The sequence below is a fragment of the Armigeres subalbatus genome, chromosome 1 (genome assembly GCF_024139115.2).
Source record: "Armigeres subalbatus isolate Guangzhou_Male chromosome 1, GZ_Asu_2, whole genome shotgun sequence".
NCBI classification, from domain to species: domain Eukaryota; kingdom Metazoa; phylum Arthropoda; class Insecta; order Diptera; family Culicidae; genus Armigeres; species Armigeres subalbatus.
Genome location: NC_085139.1, coordinates 77,739,791 through 77,752,261, shown reverse-complemented (window position 1 = coordinate 77,752,261; position 12,471 = coordinate 77,739,791). Strand labels below are relative to the sequence as shown.

At 42.2% G+C, this 12,471-nt stretch overlaps 1 protein-coding gene across 3 annotated transcripts in view; it reads right to left on the bottom strand.

Annotated features, from left to right (window-relative positions):
• Positions 1-12,471, bottom strand: part of LOC134213005 (mpv17-like protein) — a 467,861-nt gene that overhangs the window by 324,715 nt on the left and 130,675 nt on the right. For 2 of the 3 annotated variants that reach the window (XM_062691493.1, XM_062691672.1), the window contains exon 2: positions 893-927. The exons of the other annotated variant lie outside the window; for it this stretch is intronic. The gene's annotated coding sequence lies outside the window, so the exon portion shown is untranslated. The remainder of the gene's footprint in view (positions 1-892; positions 928-12,471) is intronic. 3 annotated transcript variants of the gene reach the window in all.

Sequence of the window (12,471 nt, the reverse complement as noted above, 5' to 3'; positions counted from 1 at the left end):
GTAGATTGCGCTCATGCTTCCTAAAGCTAAGTCGGTCAACTTATTATAACACGACCAGTGGTCTCTCAACGTTGACAGTGGCGCATAAGTCACTGAGTTTGCGGCAATTCGTTTAGAGCTTTTGACGAACGGTTACAAGAGGCCATGCGCATGGTTTACGATTTATATCTGTTCAAATCGGATGTTCTTAGTTCTCCAAATCATTCTGTAGTTCAGACCAATTGGTCTTCCAAGTCAACTGGACTCGATACGAAACCAATAACCAATTCATGATGTCCGTACAGGCCCTTAAAAGCCATGCGCATGAATTACGATTTAATTATGTCAAAATCGAATGTTCTAAATTTTAAAAATCACTCAAGAATTTAGATAAATTGGGTCACAAAGTCAACTCGGTACAAAACCGATAGCAACCCATCATGTATGGCCAAGCAGCACTATCGGTTTTGTAACTAGTATTATTGACATGGTAGACTAATTGGTCTTAACTACAAAGATTCAGAGAACTCGGAACGTCGTATTCGGTAATTTCTAAGCCATAAGCCATACACATGATATCTAAGGGGCTGATTGATCATAAAGGGTTGCTATCGATTTTGTACCGGGCGTAGTTGACCTGGTGGGCAAATTGGTCTGAACTCTAGTTTTGTGAACTAAGATCATCGTATGTGGACTTAATTAAATCGTAAATCATATGGCTTCTAAGGGCCTGTATGGACACCATGGGTTACTTGCTAAAAATGACCAACGAAAATAATTGATTTTGACAATGCTATATACTAATATGAAAAGAAGAATTCCGTATCTGCCTCGTGTGCGAACTAGTTGCTCATTAATCTGTAATTCGATTGAATTGCATATGGTAATAACAACACAATATCACGACACATACCTTATACAGATGCAGATAACAGATTATCGTTTGACCTAGAAAAAAAAAAAGAAAATTGACCTGCGGATTAGTCAACGAAGCAATAATCAAAAAGACGTAGCTCTGATGAGATTATGACCACACCTGCTGAATCTTTTCAGTTGTTAATGTCTGTGAATTTTACGATGTATGAATAATTAATATTAAACAACTTTCTCGGTTATGTCAAAATTATTAAACGATGGACACCTATTGAACGTTTTACTCTACCCTCGCATGAGCATGAGCATGATTGACCGCCCACGGTTGCTACTCTGTTATTGCCAGGTCAGCTGTAATTACACAGGGAACCAACAGATGATGTTTGGGACTAACACCATCTTCAATGTGTAAAAACTGATGACCCAATATAAAGCAACACCAGCGCCGGCCGTGTTCTAATGCAGGTCAATTAAGGAATGGGTAGGAAAATGTTGACGTGATACTCGCTTTGATGGAAGCCGACGAGTCATCTGCACTTCCACGAGAAATCACTGTTGGATATATGGGGTAGGGCATGTAACGGGGTTCGTCTTGGTAAACGGTATACAGTGTATAACGTGTAGTTTGATAATGCACTAATTAGTTCAATTACTGACCGCACCAAGTAGAACAAAAAATCCATGATCTCGAGACTGTTTTGTTATGAACAAACACGTCCGATCGCGCACTTTATTATTTAAATAACTTTCGGCACAAAGCAGAACAAAAACCCGTAGTCTCGAAACCGTTCTACTTTTAAACAAACACTTTCTATCGCACACTAATTAATTTAAAAAGTCTTTTAACTTTATTATCCCGCAACAACGAAAAAAAAAACGATTGTACGACAATTCCCCGAATGCAATTTCCCCGAATAACAATTCCCCGAATGTAACATTTCCCCGAATGTAACAATTCCCCGAATGTAACATTTCCTCGAATGCATCTCCCTTCTTTTAGAGTGCGGCACAAGGCGATGGGTAAGCCATGCGAGCAAAGGCGTATGATTGCCGATCCGGAGGTTTCAGGGTGGGAAGCATTTTCGGCTCCTTGTGCACAGTGTATCCATTGTATTTGCTACACAAGTCATTTATGTAACTGGCAGGTACCGGGAAGCTTTCGATAACTGTGGAAATAATAATAGAACACTAAGTTGAAAAACAGCCCAAGTTTCAATGCTTTCTTTGAATGAACGCATTTGATCTGTATAAGACGAAGTGAGGAGATAATGCTTTCTTTAAATTAATAAGTTTGCTAGGTATGATGAACGCATCTGCCCGGTTTAAAGCCAAGGGAATGTCTTCTTAAAATGAACGCGTCTGTTCGGTATAAGACGACGGTAGGAGATAATTCCTTCTTTAGATGATAGCATCGTCGGTATTAGGGAAAAGAAAGTGATAATGTCTTCCTCAAATGAACACATTTGCCCGGTATAAGGCAAAGAGGATAGATAGCCCCTTCTTTAAATAAACTCGTTTGTCTGGAATAAAGTGAAAGAATGAAACAACGCCTTCTTTAAATGATCGCGTATGTCCGGTGTAATGAGAATGGAGGAGATAATGCCTTCTTTAAATTAAGGCCTCTCGAGACAGAAATTCTGTCCGCAAAATAAGGCAAAAAGAGGAGACAATTCGTTTACTAAGCAAGCAGCACGCTTTTTTTTTTTTTTTTACCATTTCATTTATTTGGTAGGCTCAGTCGTGTGTGACACTTTGCGGAGCCGCTATTCTTAAGTATGATATTTTTACAGTCAGTATCATCTTATCATTAACAGTTAGTAGGGAAAAGGGACGTAGACCATAATACTCGTGGTGACTCAAGGTTAAAAATTACTTAATTCAGGACGGACGGGGTAGGAATATGGGTTTAGGTTATTCCAGCTGCTCATCCGGGCATTTGACGTTGGAAACGGTTTTGCGTGGCGTCGTGCTCGATTTTTGTTCGGCATGGAGCATCTTCCGGATGGCCAGGGCTTTGTGGTACACGGAACAGAAAAACAGAATCGAACGGAGAAAAAAACTGAGAAAGAGAAAAACACGGGCATTAGACTTTGATATCAGCCGAGCGAAGAAAGGCATAGATGGCCTGCATATAATCCACATCGCGATCTCCCAATACACCTCTTACTTCCCTGAAGGGTTGTTTACCTCGGGCCGAGTAGCACGCTTGCCAGGTATAATAAATGATTGATATGAAGCAATTATGTGTTTCAAAACTGCTCTTATATTACACCACACTTATCTAAGAAAATGCTTATTTGTTTAACATTCTGGAAAACGGCATTCTTCCAAAGGTCATTCTGAAAAAGGTAGAATCCATCAAAAGTCACACCACGAAAGTTACAGATCGCCTAATGCTATATTGAGAAAATGAATTCGGCAAAATGTTTTTCGATGAAATATAATAAATTCAATACATTTTGCGTAATAAGTGATCTCATATATTTTTTCCTTCTTCTTCTTGGCATTACATCTCATATATTTTTTCCTTCTTCTTCTTGGCATTACATCTTATATATTTTTTCCTTATTATGGCCAAATTCGCCTGCATCAAAATAAGAGATCAGATTAGTCCTTATAATCATTCTCAATTTATTCATCTTTGCATTATTTCGAGCTAACGCCTATTTTTGAAGGACCTCATCTACCATTTTCTTACTTTGTAAAAATGCCTTCTTTTCAAGAATGCATCACATCCCCCATTATCATATTCAGGGCAGATACATGTTATTAAAGAACGAATAATAACATTCATTATCTGGTGAAACACCCACTGAAGAAGGGACACATTTACTATTGCATTATTCCGAGCAGATGCATTCTTTTTAAAGAAGGAATCACATTCGCCATTGCCTCTTTCAGGTCAAACGCATTATTTTTGTTTACAAGGATTCACATCCACCATTGCCTTATATATTTGAAGAAGGTATATACAGGACAGGAGTTTGATTCCGAAGATGGGAAAAATATTTTCCATCGGAATTGCAGTTTGATACTATTTTAGGAAAATAATAAACTACCTTAGAAAACACTGTACTCTACTCTGATATCTTCTCTAATTCAAGAACACATCTTGGAGGATCAAGAACTACAAATACTACCAAAGGCTATTCAGCTGATAATCTCCAATAAGACACTTTTGAATATATCTTTGAACGCTGCTTTTTTCGGACGCATACAGTCGATTGCGAAGATGTGTTTGTAGAAGGTATTTTATTTTCGGGGAAATGTTCCATTCGGGGAAATGTTACATTCGGAGAATTGTTACATTCGGGGAAATTGCATTCGGGGAATTGTTACATTCGGGGAAATTGCATTCGGGGAATTGGTTTTCGGGGAATTGTCGTACAATCAAAAAAAAAAAAAACTAACACAATGCAGGTTCGGTGGCTTCTGCATACTAGGTATTGCGCTTCTACGGCCGAATCATCGCGTACTAATAAACTTTATCAACTTTCAATTAATAACTGGATTGTCACGCAGAATAAATATCGCATAATGTAAGCTCGTTAACTATAGCATACCGAGAAACGCGCAACTGCGACCGAACCGACGCGCACTTTAACACGATCTTTCAAGCACTATTCCAATTATTACCAGTAGGCGGTAGACCATTCATTCTGCAATGCAGTCAAAGAAATCGAATTCAAATATCTATTTTTTTCTTACTAAAATCGATCTGTAAACGTTTTGTGCAATTCAAATTTTTAATGCGCGATTCTATCAATTTCACATTTTGATTTTCAAGATCTTTGTTTTTCGAGTCTTCCATCCAACACAATAATTTAGCGGGCTTGGTAGTCATATGGCTACTGCTTCTGCCTCATACGCAGGAGGTCGTGGGTTCAATCCCAGGTCCGTTTTATTCTCCTACTTTGTATCTTTCTGTATATTTCTCATGTTCATCGCTAGAACTGGAAATGGACTTCCATACCGTTTCCATCTCAATTCCTATACCTTCAACTTGAATATTCTAACAGTAATCTGCTAGAACTGGAAATGAACTATAAAGCGCGTTTCCAAACATCCAATTAGAAATTCCATCAGTTGCTTTCTCCTATCTATCACATTGGCAGCTCGTTAACCAAGACGGACCTCTGCCTCTCGAACCTAACCCAAAAATTCCAACAAATTCCGCATGAACTCGTGGCAAGTGCAGAGGTATATTCGGCTTGCAGTGGACGAGTGATTGCCTCATAATTTCCTCTCCCTTCCCTACATTGACTTGCATTCTGACGTGGCAGGCGCCAGTGTGACCTAGCAAATGAGATCACCAGTACTTGTACATTGAAGATGTGTGTTAGTCCCAAGCAAACATCTGTTGGTACCCTGTGCAAAAGCAGCTGATCTGGTCATAATGGAGTTGCAACTACGAGCAGTCAATCAAGCTCAAGCTCAAGCTCTTCCATCCAACACAATAAATGGTTGACGTTTATGGAGTTTAAGAATTTTCATTCAATGCTGACTTATTGCAATTTTAAAATTTTCAGAGTTTTTCTCTTTCCGGGATACATATTTTAAAGTGTATCATTCACCACTACAATCTTCTATTGAGAATGGTTAGTATTCGAAATACACTAAACTACACATATTTCACTTTTCAAAGGTATACGAGCAAAAATACGGAGGGATAAAAAGGTGATTATAGAATGAAGCCCGTGGTGAATTTTAAATTCACCACACGATTATCTACATACATTTCCAAAAGCCCAAATCTGGCGTAATAGTTTTCATACAGTGCCGAAACTCAAATTATGATTATTCAGCATAACTAAGCAAACGATCTACCATTATTTCAGACACATACGCGTTATGATTCTTTCATCTCGTGCTCTTGAACAAAATATTGGAAAAGCACGTGGTTTACAAAATGGCCGATTTCTGGCTTCATTGTATAATCACCTTAAACTACATTTAAACATTCTCTGAAGTTTATATTCTTGATCGACATCACATACTTTTTGAAATCGGGACAATTGAAAATTACAAAAAAAAAACAAATCACGCCGTTTAAAGGCGGTCTGGAGCGTTAGAGGGTTAATTGATGTGTTGAGAAAAATGGGAACAATAGTTATAATGCATAAGATGTTTGTCCACACTGTCCATAAATTACGCTGCAACACAGATTTGACATATATTGACGCAAAAGAGTACAAACCCAGACAAACAAACCCTGTTATCTGTAAACCACAATGATGTTCATTTTATTTCCTTTCTTCCTGTGAAACCCACTATTACCACTTTTCTTTGATTTTTGGGGATTTTTTTGCGTGTGGTAAATTCATTGTTTAATTGATGCAAAATTGTTAATCGACAAAAACCAAACCGTGTAAAACCTTATGGCAAATTTAAAAGCCTCCATGGCGTGATGGTGTATCAATGAAACTTTCTGTGTGCAATTCACGCAAGTAAAAAAATAATTTGAATATATTATTTTATAAATAAATCAAAATAGCTTACCTTGGACGGTGAGATTAAGAGAGACTTAAAAAAGAGTTCATATTAAGATAAAAAAGATTTGATCTCACCAAAACAGCTAACTAGAAGGCTTCTTCAGATCAGTGAGGAGGATTTGAATGTCCTTGATGAATATTGTGCGGTGGACAATCGACCACGATGAATCGTGGAACGACCAGTTTCCGTACTTCCATGAGGATGACCCTGCTGACCTCTTTACTGCCGCTAACCGCAAGTCGAGCACATCTGTATATGGGTCTTCATATACAGATGTGCTCGACTTGCGGTTAGCGGCAGTTTAACTCTTCACAGGAACGAATTAGCTGGGATGTCCTGCTGTACAGCGATAGCAGCCATTGGTAAAATTTTGAACCACGACACTTTGATTTGGTTAGCTTGTTCTCAGTATTTGGTTTCATATGCGGGAAAAATATAATTATCCAATGGGTTGTATGGATGACTTTTAGATGTCATTGAAATCTTGAGATTTTGCAGGTTTTTTTCGTTTATCCATTCACTTCAGTTCATTCACTTCAGCGTAAATAAAAAAATTGACGTTCTACAATTATTTTTGGTAGAGAAACAAATCTTCTGCTACGAAAAACACGTCTGATCTAAACGTTTTACTCTACCCTTAAAAGACATTTAAGGGTTTTTTTAAACTGAAATATTCAGAAATAAATTACATGAAAACTATTACCAGTCGTCTCTAATACCATATATGTAACTTATTTAGTTATTTCGTTCAAATGCGACTGAGTAATAAAAATCGCATGGGAATAGTAGGTGCTGCCAAGTAGAACTTCTCCTTTTTACAGATATTTAAGCTCACTTTTTGTCATCTAGGATTGATTTAAGGTGATTATAGAATGAAGCCCGTGGTAAATTTTAAATTCACCACACGTTTATCTACATACATTTCCAAAACCCCTAATCTGGCGTAATAGTTTTCGTACAGTGCCGAAACTCAAATTATGATTGTTTAGCATATCTAAGCAAACGATCTACCATTACCATACGCGTTATGGTTCTTTCATCTGGTGCTCTTGAAAAAAAATATTGGAAAAACACGTGGTTTACAAAATGGCCGATTTCTAGCTTCATTCTATAATCACCTTAATTGTCCCTACGTCATGCTTATGAAGTGTAAACCTAAATGATTTAACTATTCAACTTAATAAGTGAACCAAGCAAAGAGAGGTAAATAAATCTGCGCTCAGTATTTGGAATGAAAGTGAGGATAAAAATGACGGACCTTTATTCTTTGACATGATCATCCAAACCCTTTTAGAAAATGTAAAGTGGTAGGGAAAATACTCACTTCAGTGTTGAACCTTCGATGAACAACCGATGGAGAATTCTGAATCATTGACTTCACTGCGAAATGATTATATTTTTAACCTTCCGGGACTCGCACTGTTGTAAAAAGTACAACACCTTCGAAAAAAGCTCGCTTGTCGTTTACAAGAGGGCGGGACTGTATAGGTGATCCAGGAGTATGCGAGTCCCGGAGGTTAAAAGCTAGTAACGTATGTAATATGTTTGAATTAAATTCAACCATAACTATTCCGATGGTGGTATGATTGCAAGATAAATGAATTGATACCTTTAAGTGCATGAATCTAAGTTCTTTGTTATCGTTTGTGATTGGTCGTCGGCTGTAGAAGAGAATAGAAAAAATCAAGCATCCAAATCGTATATCAATTCAGAAATGGGAGAAACCAGCTCAAGTGAAAAAAAAACACATCTTGCATAACATCATAACCAATTGCCAAAACGAACGATCAGTGAGATAAAGCGCCGAAACAATACCCTGGAAAAATAAGAGCACGCCGTGCAAATTCACAAATAAAGAGTTGCAACTCTGTAAAAAAAACAAACTCCGCCAGCAAACATGCATAAAATTTCTCATAACAGCAACATCACGATCGGTCCATTATCATCCATCGCTGCTGCCGGCACGCTATATAGTGTTAACTGCATGGTAAGGGTTGTTACTGCCGAGACGAGGACACGCCGCAGTCAGCAGCCGGGAGGAAATAGTCCATGCGCGATTGTGTCTGGTCATGTTCAACGATTCCAGCGCAAATAATCTGACAGAGCCCACTGCTCTGCATACCTAAACGAGATCATCTTCACCGCACCGATGTGCTTTAGCTAACCCTTCCGCGCCCCAAGTCTGGCCACCCACCCGGTACAATGGGATCAGATTGATATTAGCTGGTCAACATTAGCTCTTCATCGTTGTATTATGTAAAAGTTCCCAAATAGTGGATTCTCGGCAGCAAAAGTTATTTATTTTGAACGAGCACCAATAGTTTGAGCTTTAGAAGACCATTGTGTAGGTTATATAAAAAAAAATACTGTCTAATAATTTGACGATATTTTAACCCTTTGATCTGGATCATATTCAGTGTGCCCTAGAGTAGTAGACCCGCTCACCGTTGTTCGTCATTCCGCCGCCTCGTCGACGTTGGATGACGGACGGTTGATGAGGATCTGGCACATCTAGCAGCTACTTGCTAACAGCCTAATCACACACTCGTCCGCCCATATTCGTAGAGGGGTTCCGTACCGTGCCTATTGACTGAATTGCCTGGGACCCGTTTTGAATGGGTGTGATGCCGCTCCGCTAGTAGTGCTAAGTGGTAGCAGGAGCGGAGTCTACCCCTGGCAAAAGTGTAAATAAATGTGTACACATGCTATTCATTCCATAAATTGCTCCGTTCGCATCGTAGAGCCAGGTCCCAGCACGTAATACGTGTGTAGCCAGTAGTAGCTTGGTCGATGTTGATTTTTTGCGCTTCTATGGCCTCTTCAATTCTCTGGAGCATGTTACTTTTCGAGATGTTGCTTGCATGTTTGCTGATGGTGATGATGATGCTGTTGCTACTATGTAGAAACTCCAAGAAGACGTATATGTATCTCGTTATGGTTAACATCTCTTAATTCGACTGCACCGGTATAAATAACTTCACTACTGCGAAAGCACCCTACTTATATCGATTTATGGTGATTCAAAAAGAAAAAGAAAATTCGGGCAAAAATCTATTTCGCAAAAGATCTGCTTTTGTGAAAAAAACCCAGATTAATCCACCTAGCGTTGGTGGTGCCTTTCTCGCATTTAGTTAAGACACCAACCTTATATGAGGTTTATATGGTCCGATGTACCTTTTTCTTCATAACTTTGAAACGCAATGAACGATCGTTATAAAATTCAATAGTGATCAACAAGGCTTTGTCCCCTGTCGAATGAAACTTGTTGTGAGAAAATCGGTTAAGGATTACTATACGAAAAGTTGTCTAATGTTTTTTATAGCTTTTGTGCACACACATACACACACATACACACACACACATACACACACACATACATACACACGGACAGACAGGTCGGTATGCCCTGTGGGCATATATGAGCAACCAGAAGTTTGCTTCAAGTGCCTGGAACCGGGGCACAAGCAATGGGACTGCAAAGGCCCTGACAGAAGCAAGCTCTGTCGACGCTGCGGATTGGAGGGACATAAGGCACAATGCTGCACGAACCCTCCCAACTGTTTGATCTGTTCCAGCAAAGCTGCGAACAGTAAGCACCCCATGGGAGGTTCAAAGTGCCCGGCGTTTAAGCGTGCTGCAAAATCACAGTGCAGGTAACGCAGCTAAACCTGAACCATTGTGATGCAGCCCAGCAACTGCTGTGTCAGACAGTTGCTGAATGGGGGACGGATATCGCCATCATAGCAGATCCTTACCGGGTACCCGCCAGGAACGGTAATTGGGTCACCGATGGGTCTAAAATGGCGGCGATATGGACAACGGGGAAATACCCAGTCCAAGAGTTGGTGTCTTCGACACACGAGGGCTTCGTCATTGCCAAAATCAACGGGGTCTTCTTCTGCAGCTGCTATGCGCCTCCTCGATGGTCGATCGAGCAGTTCGGTCGAATGCTAGATTGTTTGACGGCTAACTTGATGGGGCGTAGGCCGGTGGTGATAGCGGGGGACTTCAACGCTTGGGCCGTGGAATGGGGAAGCCGATCCACGAATCAACGGGGCAGATCCTGCTGGAATCACTGGCCATGTTGGATGTGGACTTGGCTAATGTCGGTACCAAAAGTACCTACAGCTGGAACGGTGCCCAGTCGATTATCGACGTTACGTTCTGGAGCCCTGGCCAAACGAGTAGTTCGAACTGGAGGGTAGATGATGGCTACACTCACAGCGACCACCTGGCGGTTCGCTACAGTATCGACTATACGACCAGCATTCAGCGGACGGAAGAAGGGGGAGGCCTAGCCCTCGTATGTGGAAGACATCATACTTCGACGACGAGGTGTTTAAGGAAGCGCTCCGCCGCGAGCACAATACTCTCGGTCTGAGCGGCGAGCAGCTGGTAACAGTACTCTCGCGTGCATGCGATGCCACCATGCCTAGGAAAGTCCACCCTAGGAATGGGAGACCACCGGCTTACTGGTGGACTCAAGCAATTACGAACCTGCGCCGCGCCTGCCTACGGGCAAGGAGGCGGATGCAGCGAGCACGCACAGAAGAGGAGCGTGTTGAACGACGGGTGGCGTTCGTGGCTGCTAGAGCCGCTCTGAAGACTGAGATTAGATCAAGCACAAAAGCCTGCTCCGAGGGCCTATGTCAAAGTGCCAACGCGAATCCATGGGGTGACGCCTATAGGGTCGTAATGGCTAAGACACGTGGGGCGATGGCCCCTACAGAGCGGTCTCCAGAGATGCTGGAGAGGATCATCGCGGGGCTCTTCCCACGTCACGACCCAAGTCCCTGGCCTCCCTTTGTGGAGCTGCCACGGGCCAGGGTGGCCGACGAGGGAAGAGTAACGGTGGCGGAACTTGCGGGGATTGCACAGTCCCTTAGTGTAGGTAAGGCGCCAGGACCGGATTGTATTCCGAACCTGGCCATCAAAGCGGCCATTGCCGAGGCTCCCGAGATGTTCAGATCTGTTATGCAGAGATGCCTGGACGAGGGAGTCTTCCCTGAAGCATGGAAAAGGCAGAGCTTGGTCCTATTGCCAAAAGCGGGAAAACCACCGGGGGATCCGTCGGCATATAGACCAATATGCCTGCTTGACACGGCGGGGAAGGTGCTCGAGAAGATCATCCTCAACAGGTTGTTGATACGCACGGAGGGTGCGGATGGTCTATCGAGTAACCAGTTTGGCTTCCGAAAGGGTAAGTCGACCGTAGACGCTATCTTGTCGGTTACCAAATCCGCGGAGATAGCTATCCAGCGTAAGAGGAGGGGAGTTCGCTATTGTGCAGTAGTGACTCTCGACGTGAGGAATGCTTTCAATAGTGCCAGTTGGGCAGCTATTGCAGATGCGCTCCTGCGTCTTGGAATTCCCGAGAACCTGTACAAGATTCTCGGAAGCTACTTCCAGAATCGAGTACTGGTATACGACACGGAGGCGGGTCGGAAGTGCGTTGACATAACCTCAGGGGTTCCGCAAGGTTCCATACTGGGTCCGGTGTTATGGAACGTCATGTACGACGGTGTCTTGAGGTTGAAGTTCCCGGTGGGCGTGGCAATCGTCGGCTTCGCTGACGATATTACGCTGGAGGTCTACGGCGAATCGATCGAAGAGGTGGAATTGACTGCAGCCCACTCGATCGCAATTGTGGAGGAGTGGATGAGTTCCAGGAAGTTAGAACTGACTCACCACAAGACTGAGGTGGTTGTTGTTAGCAACCGAAAGTCGGAGCAACAAGCGGTGATAAGGGCAGGCAACTGCACGGTCACCTCTGAACGCTCCATCAAACTCTTGGGGGTAATGATCGACGATAAGCTCACCTTTGGTAGCCACGTCAATTACGCCTGCAAGCGTGCCTCCACAGCTATAGCGGCATTGTCCCGGATGATGTCCAATAGCTCTGCGGTTTATGCCTGTAAGCGCAAGCTTCTGGCTAGCGTTGCTCTGTCCATACTGAGGTATGGGGGGCCAGCTTGGGGCACGGCCCTGCGTATTAACTGCTACAGAACGAAGTTAGAAAGTACGTATAGGCTCATGTGCCTAAGAGTTGCGAGCGCGTACCGTACCGTGTCGCACGATGCACTTTGCGTCATCACCGGTATGATGCCTATCGACATAGTTATCGGT